The sequence below is a fragment of the Stegodyphus dumicola genome, chromosome 6 (genome assembly GCF_044657685.1).
Source record: "Stegodyphus dumicola isolate Sdum_Otavi_A_Nest chromosome 6, ASM4465768v1".
NCBI lineage: Eukaryota > Metazoa > Arthropoda > Arachnida > Araneae > Eresidae > Stegodyphus > Stegodyphus dumicola.
In genome coordinates this window covers 209,343,162-209,358,933 of record NC_140773.1, presented here as the reverse complement: position 1 = coordinate 209,358,933, position 15,772 = coordinate 209,343,162, and the positions used below count along the sequence as shown (strand labels likewise).

The 15,772-nt window shown below is 33.6% G+C and overlaps 1 protein-coding gene across 2 annotated transcripts in view; it reads left to right on the top strand.

Moving 5' to 3' along the window:
* Positions 1–6,444: 6,444 nt before the first annotated feature.
* The window catches only part of Bmcp (uncoupling protein Bmcp mitochondrial), an 87,575-nt gene continuing 78,247 nt past the window's right edge, over positions 6,445–15,772 (top strand). The window contains exon 1 of one of the 2 annotated variants that reach the window (XM_035352731.2): positions 6,445–6,678. The gene's annotated coding sequence lies outside the window, so the exon portion shown is untranslated. Of the gene's footprint in view, positions 6,679–10,559; positions 10,669–15,772 lie in introns of those variants that run through there. The other variant, XM_085819438.1, reaches the window with a different exon arrangement.

Genomic DNA, 15,772 nt, shown 5'->3' with positions numbered 1-15,772 from the left:
ACATATAACTGAGTGAAAAGGGAATTTCCTCGCTTAGTTCGCCGTTAAAGAAAAAATAAGAATAATAAAAAATAGTTCAATCAAATGGCGGCGCTCCTTCTGTCGACTTCGCCCAGCCGTTACGTAATCGTCTGTCTTCAGCAGCCGTCTCCAACAATTGCCTTTCTTTCCAAGAGAAACAAACATTGGGATACAAGTTGAGACTTATAAGCTTCACCCACTTGGCAAAATCTTATTCTCTACGAGTAGCAATAAATTTATGAGACTTGTTGGAGAACGGTTTTTTTTTTTTTTTTTTTTTTTTCATTTCCGGAGGTAGTTTCGGTACCCATAAGCGGAACCTTTCTTTATATTCCTAAATGAGCTTCATATTATAGTAAACTTAACATAGCGAATACTGAAAGAAAAACGACTCAAAAATCTCTAGCATTAATAACTTTTCACGGAAAACAGCACTTGCAAAGCTTCCTGATATAAGGTATTCCCCCCCCGCCTTCCTAGCGTTCCTTCGTGGTGTGGGGGCCTGCGAGCTGGGCGCGTATTCCAGAGATCCGTGGTTCGATTCCTGACGAAGGCGTTGCTCATTTTTCAATTCTCCTGCTTCCAAAAATATACCTAAGGTCTACAAATGTAACCAAATATTAGGAATGAAAATGGTCACTTTCATAACACTTTATTTCGTTCCCAGCTTATAGATCAACTCTTAATAATTTTGAAATACTGCAATATGGCTCAATAAATTACAATATTGTTGCAAACAAGTAACTGTATATTTTATTATTGTAAATAATAGCAATAAATAATAGCAAGTAAAAATTACTATTTTTAGAAGACTGTGTGAAACTTAATCTCATTACATTTTTTGATAAGACAGGTATAGTCACGTCTGAACAAAAGCAGTTTCTACAAAATAATAGTGTTACAAAATGTCCAGCTGCGGTAAGATAGCTTCCCCGGAAGGCAGGTTTGGGTTGCCATAAAGTGGCAAGAAGAGGCAGAGTTGCCAGATTTAGAGCGAAATCGTCCGTTGAGACATTTGGCGACACAATTGGCGATATGCCATAGACGGATGGAGAACCTTCTGGAACAAATTCTTACCAATTTGGCCCAGAGAGTTCTCGAACGCAAGCCAAAAGCTATATAAACCCTGACTGTACGCGGAGTAGTGTGTGTCTCGTCAGAGTCTTTTAGACTGCTATCACATATCCGTTTGTTTCGAAAGAACAACTGTTTGGAACAATTTTTCTGCTTTGTCACAGCAACCAATTACTACAGATCTCTTTGGACTTAAGACACAGGGAAAACTGATTCTCCATTACACACAAGCTAATAGCATTCACACAAGTTATAGCCTGATAGCTTGAAGGTTATCTCGCTGATTGTTTCAGCGTGCTTGTCGTAGTTTTCTACGACTGTTAACATGTTTTGGGAACTGTCCTGAGTATTACTGGCTAATAAATTGTGTTTTGATACTTCCTCAAGTGTCGTCGTCAATCACTCCAAATCCAGAAACCCGTACAGAAACGCAACAACTGGTGTCAGGAGTAGGTTTTGCGAGTGAATGCCAGTGACCCGCCTGCAGGAAAAAGCCATGGCGGAGGAAATGAAGTTCACGGACTTCTTAGCAGCTGTAAGAGCCGGTCTAGAAAAGTTGAAAGCTGGTTATGAAGAGATGACGTCTGAAATAAAAGCCGGATATGACGAGATAAAAACTGGATATGAAGGGATTACGGCTGAGATGAAAGCTGGACTGGAAGAGATGAAAACCGGACAAGAATAATTAAAGTCGGATGGTATAGGTGGAAATAGTGAATGTGCGTGAAATGTGTTGTGTAACTGTAACAGTTAGTGCCTCTACGACTGAAAGCTGCGGTAATTTATGAGGTAGAGCAGAATGGAGCATTTTTCTAAAAGTCCTCCCCGGGCTTTTTCACCAACAGCAGGCCATTGAACGATCCAGTCAATAAGCAAAATCTCGAGCATAAAAATAATTGTGCAGGCCCAGCATATGTTTCTGAAAGAGAAGAATCTCTGGACTATACTCGTGCATGAATTCTTGGCATTTTTGGAACAGACAGTTTGTGTTCCATGTGACAATTAAGAGAGAGTTATTACAGTTATTCATTACTATTATCATTAAGTTTAGAGACAATTTAAAAGAATGTATATATTTTGTTAGTATTAGTAACACATGCCCTGAGTTTAATCATAAGTTTCTGAAAAGCTTTATTCATTGCAATTAATTTATTTTTACGAAAGATTTGGTAAATTTCAGACATAAAGTTAAAAAAATTCTGGAAAATCAGAGAGTTATCCTTGATTATTTGTTTTACCATTGGGTTTATTAACATCACTTTTATGAGTTGTATTAATTAAATTATCACTTACAGTCTCTGCAGTAATATCTGGTTCAGGACTGCCATAAATTTGGTTGTTTTCGGAATTTTGGTTTGCTATTTTTTTTTTTTTTAACATTTACGCAAACATAATTCCGGGCTATATAATAATGTATCGGCTATAACGTATAAGTATCAGGCTATAACGGTGAAGACAGCTTCACGGCAAAGCACTATAATTCACCTTCCGACTCGGTTATATATAGCTTCTGACCTGCCATCTGAAACATTCTCTAGAAAACCGGTAAGAATTCTTTCTAGAATGTTCTTGCTCCGTCTTTGGCATACCGCCAATTTTGTCGCGAATGGTTTTCGCGTTAAGTCTGGTAACCCTGTATTTACTTGCCACTTTCTGGAAACCCTAAATCCGCTTTGCAGGGAAGCTATCTTACTGCAGCTGGGCATTTCTCAACAGCATAAAGCCAAAGGAAAATTATCTTGTACTGAAAATTTAAAAAATAAAACAAAACATATTATTACGTGCGTGCGGGTTCGTAGTAGATTAAATGCACACAGAAACGATGATAGCTTGACGAAATTCTTTTCATTTTTGGACAGTTCTTTTCAGAATGACAGAGCACAATCAGTAGTTACGATTTCAAATTACTAAGAACGTTAAACACAAGACAATATAAAAAAAAAGCTTAAAATGCGGAGCTCCCACTGTTCACGCTCTCAGCACATTCAGCCAAACGCTGAACTAAAACTGAGACCTGATGTTTTCTCAGATATTATGTAGTTTTAACCCGGCCGCCGAGATATTTCGGGTACCTTCCATTTCTCGAAATTGTGGAATGCATATACAGTTACAATTACATATAGGACCGGTTTACAGTTACAAATAAATATAGGAGTTTGACCAATTACAACTACACAGGGGTCGGACAAAAATGTGGCCAAGTTTGGCTATTTATTGGCGATAAGTTTGACAACTTATTTGGAAAGTTTGGCAAAATTTTCTGATGTTTGAAGATTTAGTAGCGCCACATTTGGCGATATCTATATATGTCGCCAAAACCGTCGCCAACTTGGTGATATCTTACCATTTACCTTGATGTTAAATGAATTTGCCTCTGTAATCTTATTTTTCTGGCAAAGCTTCCCTTTCTTGAGGCTTTTATGTTACATTATACAAGAGATATTGCAATTTTACATACAATTTCACTAAAATTATCTACATACATGCAAAATTAGTACCAATATTTTTGCCGTGTTTGTTTACTTTAAACATAATAATTATAAATCACAAAGAAAAGTTTCAGTGTTTTTTACATATACGCTGATCTTTAATCTTTAACAGTAACCTCAATTGAACAATACTATCTAATACAGCATGCTAAAAAATGTATGGAAAATAATTCAGTGTCCACAAAGCTAAATTTTAAAGCTTCTAGTTGAAAATTCACTTTATTCTTTCCCTTCGCAGCAATTATATAAAATTTAAAAGTAAATTACTTGTTAAGTAAAATTTAATTCCTGCAAGTTTGAGGATGAAATTATTTTTATTACTTATTTTGCTTACAATTTAGCTTCAAATCATTTACCAGAAATCACAAATTTACCAAAAACGTTTTACCATTTTTAAAAGGGGGAAACGTTTTTGTCAGATTCCTTCTTCTGAAGGTGCAACAGCCTTGTAGCATCTGGGAGAAATAAAGATATATCTCGTGTGTTTGAAAGTACTGTAATTAGATGGAAACAAGAAGGGGCATCTGTCTCCAGGGTAGCATCCAAGGAGCTCCAAACTGTTACGAAATTTTAGAATTTTAAGAATGTTTTCCATTCTTGGCAAACGGGGGACAAGGCGAAAAATCTTCAGTTGTACTTGGACGCTGAAAAGCCTACCTCCGATTCTAGAATTTGGTTTAGCAGGCGAAAAAAAAAAAAAAAAGTTATCCATGCGGGTAATCGATTACTTTCTTTTTCTTCCTACAGTTCGACAGCACAGTAGTGAATATTCTGTAATAATGGACAAAAGCCTTATCACCGCGAGGTAACTGATGGAAGGTTTCTCGCCCCCCAAAAAAGTACTATTTGTTGATAATTTTTCACATAGAGTCACCCCCAAAGAGTGTTCAATGCGGTAAATTTACCTCAAGGTGTGCTTCTAGTGAAACTGTAGAGACATTAGGTATTTTGTGGAAGAAAGAGAGATTGAAAAATTTGCAACACCTTCGCCGGGAATCGAACCGCGAACCTCTCAATCACGCGCTGAGCGTGCAGACCACTACACCACGAAGGCTCTCTAGGAAGGCGGGAGAAATACCTTATAAAACGTATACTACGTAAGATTTTGATTTGCGATCATATGAATGGCGCAAACCAATAAGCAGAAACTATATTTAACAGCAAAAGTTTAAAAATATTAAAAAAATATATAAAATAAATATAAAGAAATGTAGAAACAGAAATATTTTTACATCAAAAACCCGAAACATGTGAAGCAACCTGCATGTTTTTCAACAAAATAATACCTCTGAACCCTTCTTCAACTGCTGTTGAAGTGATTTGAGTCTCATAATGGAAAAATTTGTGAGAAATGATGTCTGAAATAGAATATACTCAAAATAAGCAATGCAAATTTATAAAAGATCTAGAAACTGCTATTTTAGATTGTTGATAAAAATTACCGTTCTTTTTTTTTGCAAAATTTTACCCATTGTATGCCTAATATAGAGAGTCTGACGCCACTCAAAATATATAGAGAGAGATTTTTGAATTTAAAAATTGCAAATTGAAAACTTATTACTTTCAAAAAGAAGCAAAATGTGGCATTAAAAGTATCTTTTACTAAATATAAAAAAGCTGCAAACGTTCCTAAAAATTAAAAATTATCCTTTAGATGTATTATAATTTAGGTGTGTTTTAGTATATATCATTTAGATATATTACTGAATAAAGATGCCTCCCAGACGGTATAGTGGTTTGGGGAGCCTACAGCAATGTGATGTTGAAGGGCTATGGTTCGAATCTCCGAGAACGCATGGAGGCTTGTAATATTATAGTGTCTCTGTGGCATGGGGGCACTTTAGATATCCGAACCCCACTTCCCTCGAGGTGTTGTCCCTCAAAATTGGGATGGAAGGTGGAAGTCCAACCTCCTTGTGGCTCTGGCAACCCTTCTTCCACGAAATTACATGGACAAGATAACAACAACAGCAACTAAACAAAGATTTAAATTATTTAAAAAAAGTGCTTTATGGACTTTAAGTGACTTTTTATCAATAAAACAATATTTAAGTTGGAAAGAAAAATTAAACACCTTATGTTAAATGACAACATTCAGAATGTCAAGGGGAAGATAAGACAAAGGTGTTATTTCGCGCAATGGCAACACTTGTCATGGCGCTCGGATGACAAATGCTGCTACTGAATTTTATCCGTTCTTCGTCCGATAATTTGTCACGATTGATTAACTTGTTTTCGAATTTTATTTTACCAGGATTTGATTTTCCCAGGTTTACTGAAAACAATATATTTTCTTCGAGGTTAAAAAAAAAAGCCGAACTTAGCATTGTCGAAATAAATATACATCAGTAAAGTTATCAATAAATAAATAATAGAAAATTACTTTAGAAAAGAGTTTGAATATATATATATATATTGAGTGTTTGTAATATTTTTTTTTTTTTTTTAATTTTGTTTGTGCATTAGCGATTACATTCATATACTAAACTTTGTTTTCGATTCACATAAAATAAAACTTTGTGAAAAAAGTTTGAAAGTCACCTTTCTTTTTTCCTCTTCTATTTGACATTATTATTATTATTATTATTTAAACAGAAAACAGTGAAAATATGCTTTTCCCTGTTTTTAATTTCATTTATTTTTCGCTATTTCATCTTGACCTTGCTGTTTCAGATGATCGTGAAATTCATGTAGTTTCTACGTCATGCGGTTTACACGTGTATTGTCCAATCAGCCGCATAAGTGAGGTATTTTTTTTCAGACAGTACTATTTCATTTGCAGCTAGCATTAGACAATTTTTTATACGTCTGCAGAAATGTAATAAATGCTTACGAAAGAATTACAGGAACTGTAGGTATTGTATGAACCGACAGCTATAGAAGAGGGAAGACGTATCTAATGCTGTTTTTCATGCCTTGCGTTTGAAACCGATTAGAAAGCGGCTAGAATTCTCATCTCCCTCCAATTTTTTCTTCACATCATAAGTTTGAAAACACCAGATTTTTTTCGATGCAGAATTTTTCTTAAAGTCATTCCATGTATTTCGTATCACATTTTTAGCATTCATTTCCGTTCGTAGAACCAACGAAGTAGGTAAGACTTAAAATTTATTTCAAATTTATTACATTTTTTTTAAGCATGATGTAAAAGCAGCCATGTAGGAATTTTTGAAAGACATGAGAGACATATGTAATAAAGATTACCTGTGAGTTGAAAGTAAACATATAAAATGAGGAAGTATGTAAAATTTATCTTTAAAATGGTATTGCTGGGAATGTAGTATGAAAAACATTTGTCTTTAAAGCGGTAAATATTTTTTTGTTCTGTCTTTACAGTAACTGATGCATTGCATAAAAACACAGACATAAATATCCTTATCATTTGATCTCGCAATACTTTAAGAATATTGTTAAGAATAATTTTCTGTATTTATTATTTCATTGCAAATTATAATGTTTCGTTTTTAGATATTGGCAACTAGTTTTCAGATATATTTAAAAAAAATCTTAGTAAGTTAAAATTAATTAAACTGTTCTATATACGTATCTTATTTTTACTACTGTAAGTTCAGCAAATAAATAAATTTAAAGTATTTGATTACATTAACTTTGTATATTGATATTCAAAAAATATTCTTACGCTGGTTAGAATTTAATAATAATCGTTTTCCTATTTTTATTGCAAATGCTAAAATTTTGTGAATAATTTTTACATTGGCCAGTGTTTAAGTTTCCTAAATTTAACTGTTAATATTTTATTTTTTCCGAGTTTTCTGTTACCTGATGTAATATGAATTCATATTTCCATATATTATTGGAATTTTGTTACGTAATACATTAAATAAAAAATACAGTTTTATTTGTCAATAAACTAACATTATATAATACAAATCAAATTCGTTGTATTGATGTTTCTATTTAGAATTATTGATACAGTGAAATGTTTCTTACATATATTTTTTAGCTTAAAAGTAACTAAAATTAAATTAAACGTATTTTCATGTCTTCTGAATGATGAGGAAAACTCTACTACCTATTAGTAACAGTACGCAACTAATATAAAAATAAATTTCGCATTCTAAAAAATTTTCAAAAAATAAAAATCTGAAAGCCTTCAGATTTTATATTACGCCCAAAGCAGCGTTTTTTAACGTTTTGTGTGTTACCTTCATTTATTAAATATTATGTTCTTCACACTGAAGCGGATAACAGTCGGAAAACATAGATTAATCATTTTACTTTTTTTTTTTAAATTAAAAAAAATATATATATAAGCTTTACATTATGTTGCCACAAATTATCAGGATATTTATAATTCATGCGGCCTGGAAAGTGTTGCCACTTCACAAATTACATAAAAGCTTTCATTTATTATCCAGATGGTATAACATATTGCAGCTCATAAAGGTGAGGTCATAGATATTCTAGAATACTGTTGCGTGCTAAAGGGTTCGTAATGGATTGAATGTACGCAGAACCAATGAGAATTTGATAAAATTAATTTTCACAAAGAACCATGTTACAGTTCTAGAACTTTCCACAAAAGTATTCGTACAGCTGTGCTTAGTGTGGCAGAGCACAATCAGTAGTTACCACTTTAAAACTACTACGAACGTTAAACAAAACGCAATGCAAAACACAATGTAAAGAGCTAAGCTCGCTCGGAAATTTAACTCAACATTTCGAAGTTAACTGTGATTTAAAAACTGATAACTGATGCTCTCTCCGGTTTTACTTAGTTTCCCGAGAAATTTTCAGTATTTTCTGTTCCTCGAAATTACTGGAAGACACATACAGTTACAGTACATATAACAGGCGGATACAGTTACAGTTAAATATAGAGATTACTTATTATTCAATTACGGTTCAGTTACAGTCATGCAGGGACTGGAACAAAATATCATCAAATGGTTAACAACAAGACTTGGGCCTTCCCTGCTCGTGAACTTAATCACACTACAGGTCCATTCCCCCTTTGGGCACTTTGTGGAGGTTCAACCTCCACTATTACCCTTCCAGGGAAGCAGCGCACCACCTGGATAAGACACCAATCAGCACTGGTCGTCAATTGCTCCTGCCAGTCGCATGGGCGAGCCCGTCGCAGAGGGCTGTTACCCAGCAAACCGGAGGAAATTTCCACCGGCTAACGAATCCAACCGCTCAGGGCATGCCAGACCCCGAGGCCGGCCAATGAGTCACCTTTCCCGGGGCCTTCAGAACCACCAAGTTCATAAATTTTATACCCCTGTGGCCGAGACTGCCTATGTACAGATCCTAGTCAGTAGCTTCACAGAATTCTCTACGTCGACACCCAGGGGGGTTAAATGGTGAACAGGTTTGGGGACTTTCGGCAATTTCCTCGCAAATTTGGCGACAACGTCATAAAGCCATATTTCTAATACAGCACTGTAGCGTTTTTTTCTGACACCAGTTGCTACGTTAATTTGTTCCTTCACGTTCGTTCGGGGTTCGTAGATTTGGAGTGAATAACGACGACACTTGATAAAGTATCGAAACACACTTTATTTAACCAATATTAATCAGGACAGCTCCAAAGTCACTTTTTACAGTCGTCGAAGATCTACTATACACACGCTGACACAATCAGCGACACAGGCAGGCAATAACGGTGGAGACAGTTTCACTGCAAAGCACCAGGCTGCAGCTCCCGACTCTGCTCGGCCGTTCTCCGAACTCCACGTACTCTCGAGACTCTCTACGCCACAACTCGCGATGCACTTGACGACACACAGAGCACAGCTTCCGACTCTTCGGTTCAGTCCTTCCCGGAGCTCAACACGTTCTCTCGACGATGCACTAACCGCGACACGCTAAGAGACTCTTTCGGTGCACTCGACAACACACTCAGCACTAGCTGCCCGGCTGTCAACTCGATCGACTCCGAACGGACTAACTCGAGACACACTATCTCGCACTCTAGACGAGGCACTCTCACTGCGGACCAGCGGGGTTTATATAGCTTCCTGCTTGTGTTAAGCAAGCTTGATCACTAAACTTTACTACTTGATTGAGTATGGCTGTAAGGTTTAAAATGCTGGCTAAGATGTTCCAAGAGATCTGAGTAAATCGTAAATGATTTAGGTTATAGCTGACACTCAGCAGCCAAGAACACGTGAATTGTTCTGACTCCAAAGATACTAAATTTCTTCTACAATGAACTAGTATTTTATCCGAATAAGTAAATGGTTTTATTGGTCTGGATTCATAGTAATTCCCTCCCCTTCCAAGTGCGTCTCCCTTTCTCCTAACGCGTGTATATGAGTTACATAAAAACAAATAAATTGAATTAATTTTCTTTAAAAGTTACTTAAGAAAACCAATTAAAAAGTGAAAATATTTTTTGAAGAAAGATCATATAGCATTCTCGAAGTTAATTTTTCTTTTTTATTTTGTCTTCCTTTTTTTTTTTTTATTTACTTAAAATTTAGCTGCAATAAAACACTTATTTTGAAAATTTATTTAAGGTATGAATATTAGTTTATTACATAATTTTAATTAAAAAAACTTTCTAAAAAAATTCCCATCCCCTTGGCCACGATACTTTCGTAATTGCACTGATTCTTTGAAAGGCGGTGTCTTTTATCAATATCACTTCTAAATTAATGACTTTCTTAAATCAGATTTATTATATATTCGTTAGTGTTCCTAATTTACATCGTGTCTTTCTGTCTGAGTTGCATCCGGAATAAATTCTGTTATTAGTTCATCCGAAAAATTATGAATCCCCCCCTATTTAGAAAGGAAGTATATATCTTCTTGACACGTTTTTGTTATCCAGACGGAAGTTCCAGCATAATTCCCGTTAGAGTCTTTGTAAATTGATTATCTATAGTCCTAGTGTCGTATTTATATAGATATATACATATGTACGTGTTTGATAAGAAGCATGTGTGTGTGGGGGGGAACTGACACTTGTTTCGCTATCACTTAAGCATGAGAACAATACCTTCAAATAAAACTTGGATCTTTTTCAAGTTATTTTTACTCAGAAACAACTTTGCAAAAATTAAAGCAAATCAAAGCCTTAAACGAGCAGGAAGGAGAAAGGAGTCTGGGAAGTAATGTACTGAAAATTATTATATAAAGCATGCATATGTAATTTAATGAGTTATAATTGAGTATGAAATTTGTGGAAATATTAATATTTGATTATATATAAGTACTAAGAGATAAATAACATAAACTGCTCGTGCAAATGCAATTTTTTAGGTGTAAGAAACATTTCTAACTGAGTTTCCATTTTGTGTAAATTTGTATTACATTGCGCTACCACGGCATTTATCCACACGCTCTGGAAAATTGTCACTTCTCACAGTTATTGCCATTCAATGCGGATTTTATTGTCCAAGCAGCCTGGTAGAACAAATTTCTGATAAGTTACGACAAAAGAATGCCATCATTGTATGGAATATTGAGATTTAATTTATTTTTCAAATTAAAACTGCATGTTGCTTAACAAAATCATCAGTCTTAATGTGAGTAGTAATTTAATACCTTGTTTATGTATTTAAAAATCTCTAATTAGTGCAATTTATAGTACATCAAATTTATATATCAAGCTGATAGTTTTACTATCAGCTTGATGTATTATTATTACATAAATTTGATGTACTATAAAATTAGAGTTAGAGAAATTAATAAAAGATGTTTCTTACTCCATATATTATATATCTCAGTAGAGTAATCGTTTACTGGTCGCCTAATAACGACGTATATTTCATATAGTTGTGTTATTTCTTTTCACTAACAGTTGCTAGTTGATTGAATTTCAGTCCTTCCTTTAGGCCATGTTTTGTCTGTTTTTTTACCTCGTCTCTCTCAATCCATATATATATACATAATTTATTTGGCAAGCGATGTAGGTTAAATTGAAAAGAAGAATCGTTAACGGCATGAATTGCAATAAAGACGTTTTACTGTTGCTATGGCGGCCAACTTGCCTTGTGCATGAAGCTGCTGGTAGGCTAAGAGAAATTCGTCGGATATTAGGCTGGATAAGTTACTGTCATTTTAATTTGGAGTTAAGCTGTTTTTGGCCATTTACATAATAATCATGCCGGGTAGGTTGTCGAGTAACCTTGCTAGTCTTAACTTAAGGTGCTAGTCTAGCACTACTCTTTAAGCTTGAATTTATTATGTAGAATTCTTAAGTTCCACCGCAAGTTGTCGGTGTTATTGTAAAGCATGAAGTACGTTGGTATGCACAACGATCGAAAAAAAGATTATACAGCTACATTGGAATAGGGTCTGAACCCAGGAGCACGGAAAAAGGGACATAGTTCTACGAGACGAGGTACGTTCCATTCGGTTCAAAGTTCAGAATAATACATGGCTATTTTCACCCTTCTTCTCTGCTGGTATTATTTCACGCAATGTGTGAAAAGTCGCCAGGTTTTCTATTTTAATTTTTAATACTGTGCCTAACTAATTCCACTTCTGTCCCATAAAAATAGTAGCAAGTGAATATTTAATCGGGAATTACTAGCGGATGAAGCTGTAAGCTATGTAGTAGCCCAAAATTGCGAAGGCTTTAATCAAAATCAATGTTTCTGGACATCTCTCATTTGTTCTAACACATCTTTCAGATTTTAAGTTAACCTAATTATTACAAATTATAATTATTTTTCTAATTTCATCCCCTGATAGAAATCAATTGTTTTATTTCAAATGAATATCAAGCTATTGTAAAAGTAAGATGAAGAAAAGAGAGTTTTCAAGCAAAGATCGAGCTGCGATTATCCAGTTCTTGATGCATCGAAAGAAAAATGAAAAATTTGCTCAAAGGTGCAATTGCGGTAGCTGCAAAACAATTTAAGTGCAACAGACAGACCATATCAACAATTTGGAAACGTGCTTCGGAAAATAATTGTTAAGGGGAATCTTATGCTAATGTTGATTTTTTTAAAAAACACAACTGGGGACTAAATGCAAAGATCATGGAGAAAAATTTGAAAAAACATTGTCATATTCTTCTTAGTAGAAGAGGCACGACAGAAGAAGTAAACATAGCCTTGAATAATATTTCTCTCGAAATGGTGAATAATACATTTTTCTCACTTCAACAAGCTATGCTGAAAGCAATGAAGAAAGATGGCTCCAATAATTTTAAACCACACATATACAAAATGCAAAGGCATCCATCCTACACATAGGTTTAAAATGCAGTAACGAAATTATTGAAAAATCGAGAAATTATCTGAACACTCAAAATAAAAATTAGGAGTAATATTTTTAACTTATTGTTTAATTTAATTTAGTTTTTTAATAATTTGTATTTAACTAATTAGTTTTATTTTAGTAAATATTTTTTAAATAATTTGCGTAATAAATTTTACGTTCTAGATTTATCTTCTTTTGCTACTAATATTATGGGATAAATTAAATTCATCAACTGCTACTATTATTATTATGGGATATTTGATATTATAGGAATTATTATTAGTATAATATAAAATACATTTAATTTGATATTATTTATATTAATATATTCAACTAATGATTTTTATAAATATTTGAATCATTATTGTGATTAATAACATAAATTATTTCTAGATAATTACGTACTTTATGAATATGCAGAATATTTTTCAATTTTTCTAATATTTCCTCCTTTTGAATACTCCCGCTACCCTTCTTAATTTTCAATTATTAATCCTAAACTATACAATGAATATTGAAAACGAGAGGAACTATTCTTGAGCAATATGAAAATTTAACTTTAAAGGTGACAACATTAACAAAATATGACGAGAAGTTAAAAAAAAAAAAAAAGAAAGAAAGAAATCAGCTGGTAAAACAAACAGTTATTTAGAAAAATATTTCTTTTTCAAAATTGAAATGAAAAAAATAACAAATATTTTAATTCCACAACTAAAATTAGATATTAACAGTTATACGCGGGTTAGATTCCGATTTCCAGTTTCTATAAACTGTGAAAAATTAATGTCATTGTGTGTGTGTGTGTCTGTGTGTATTTAATTATGGCAAAGCACACTAGGGCTATCTGCCTAAGGGGAGGGATGCCTTTGTGGAGGACTTTCTAAGGGAAACTGGCTCGTATACACGTTACACATGAGGAAAACCACGAAAACACTCATGCAGCCAGCCCGTTCGCGGGATTCGAACCTTAATGTCATTGGATTTAGGTATTTTCACGGTTAGATTAGGTTGAATTCAGTAAAGTATACGAAGACTGCTTGAAGACAGGGGTACTTAAGGCAATTTTAAAAAGACATTTTTTAACTTACATTTATGTATCCAAATTATGTGAACGCTCCAGATATGCTAAATATATGATTTAGAGAAATATGTTATCTCCATAATTTTAGCTGCTAAACCAAAATCAGACGTTTTATAATAGGTAATTCAGGAATTCAGTTTAGTCCTGAGGTTTAGTTTCATACCTGAATTCGGAAATTGTGCTCAAAATAGTTTTAACATTGGAAATTACTGTTCCTAGCTTGAAAAAAGCTTCATGAAACTTAAAATAATAATAATAATAATAATAATAAAAATACAAAATCCTTTTTTGGGGGCTAAAAAAACTTTCAGATATCACCATTTTCTCCATAGAACATAAATTAAATAATCAAGTAGCGTTTGCAAAAAATACTATCGAATTTTCGAGAACTTGAATATTAGTGCAATGCTTTTTATATTATTTCAGTGTTATTAGCTATTTATCAAAAGATACTTTTTGCTGTTTTCATTTACAAATATAAATTTATTATATGTACTAATTTTCTCTAAACGTGAAATTATCATTATTAATAATATAAGAATTATGTTATGATTTCGCATGTTGAATACAAAAGTATAGAGGTACAGTTATTTTGTTTGTATGTAGGTGCGCGTATACCTCTGTGTCTAAGGTGAAAAAATACCTACTAACTGCTCTGGGTAGCTCTCTCTCATTTTCTCATTTTTCTGTTTTTTTTTTTTTTTTTTTTTTCCCTCCAGTCTTTTCCCAGTTTAGCATATTCGGGTTCAGTTTTCTTAACAAGCTAACTTTACACAACTTTTTCATATTTTTAACTCTATTATTAAACAATACTTTCTTCGGCCTTATGCCATATAAAATTCAACATTAAAATCACAAAATTTTTAACAGCAGAATATTTTTAGAATTTCCAATAGAGTGTTAAAGTGCTGCCATATATTTTTGTTTAGTCTTTTTTCAGTTTATCATGCCACTGCTCAATGTTCATAGAAAAATGACTAACAAATTTTTTTGTCTTTTCATTACTAACTTTATTTCTTTTTAACTCTACTTATTAATATATTCAACTAATGATCACTTTCTTCAAACTTAAACCACATAAAATTCAATCACAAAATATTTAAAAACAACATATCTTCAGAATTCCCCCGATGGAGTCACTCCTTTTTTTTTTTTTTTCCCCTATTCATTATATTTTTTTAGAAGTAATGCATGGGGATAAAATTTCGTGTCAAAGATTTGAAATGTGATGAGGACAAAAAAAAAAAAAAAAAAAAAAAAAAAAAAAAAAAAAAAAAAAGAGGATCAAGACTAATATTACCTCCAGTGCTAAAAAGGACATAAAAGGAATATAGTAAGCATTAGTACAACCGCACTTCTGGGGAATACAATCATTAATACGGTGCGGCATTGTTTGAGTGGTTTTGGTTTATGTACGTTATGACAAAGCATCGAGGGCTATCTGCCTATGGGAGGGATGCTTTCGTGGAGGACTTCCAAGGGAAACTAGCTCGTATCCACGTTACACATGGGGAAAACAACGGAAACGCCCATGCAGCCAGCCCGTTCGCGAGATTCGCACCTACCTGGACTGAACTACCAGTGTTCAGCGACTTTACCGCTAAGCCATTGGTGGGCCACATTATTTTAGTGAGAACTCTAATTTTGTCAGAATATTGTAAATCATATGATACTAATCGCAGTACCCAGTTCGTTATCGTTGTAAACTCATTGGAGAGCAATCTCTCAACTACCAGTCGTGTCTAATGTAACAATTGGCAAGAGGTCTAAATCTCATGCTAGCCAAGAAATCACTTGGATACTTTGAAAAAAAAAAAAGTCTAGTGAAGTTAATTGTTCGGGGCAATGGGTGCATTTTTCTACTTGAATAAAAAAAAAATCCATCTAGAGGATTTAAATACTTACAGAAGTTTACAACTCTATTACA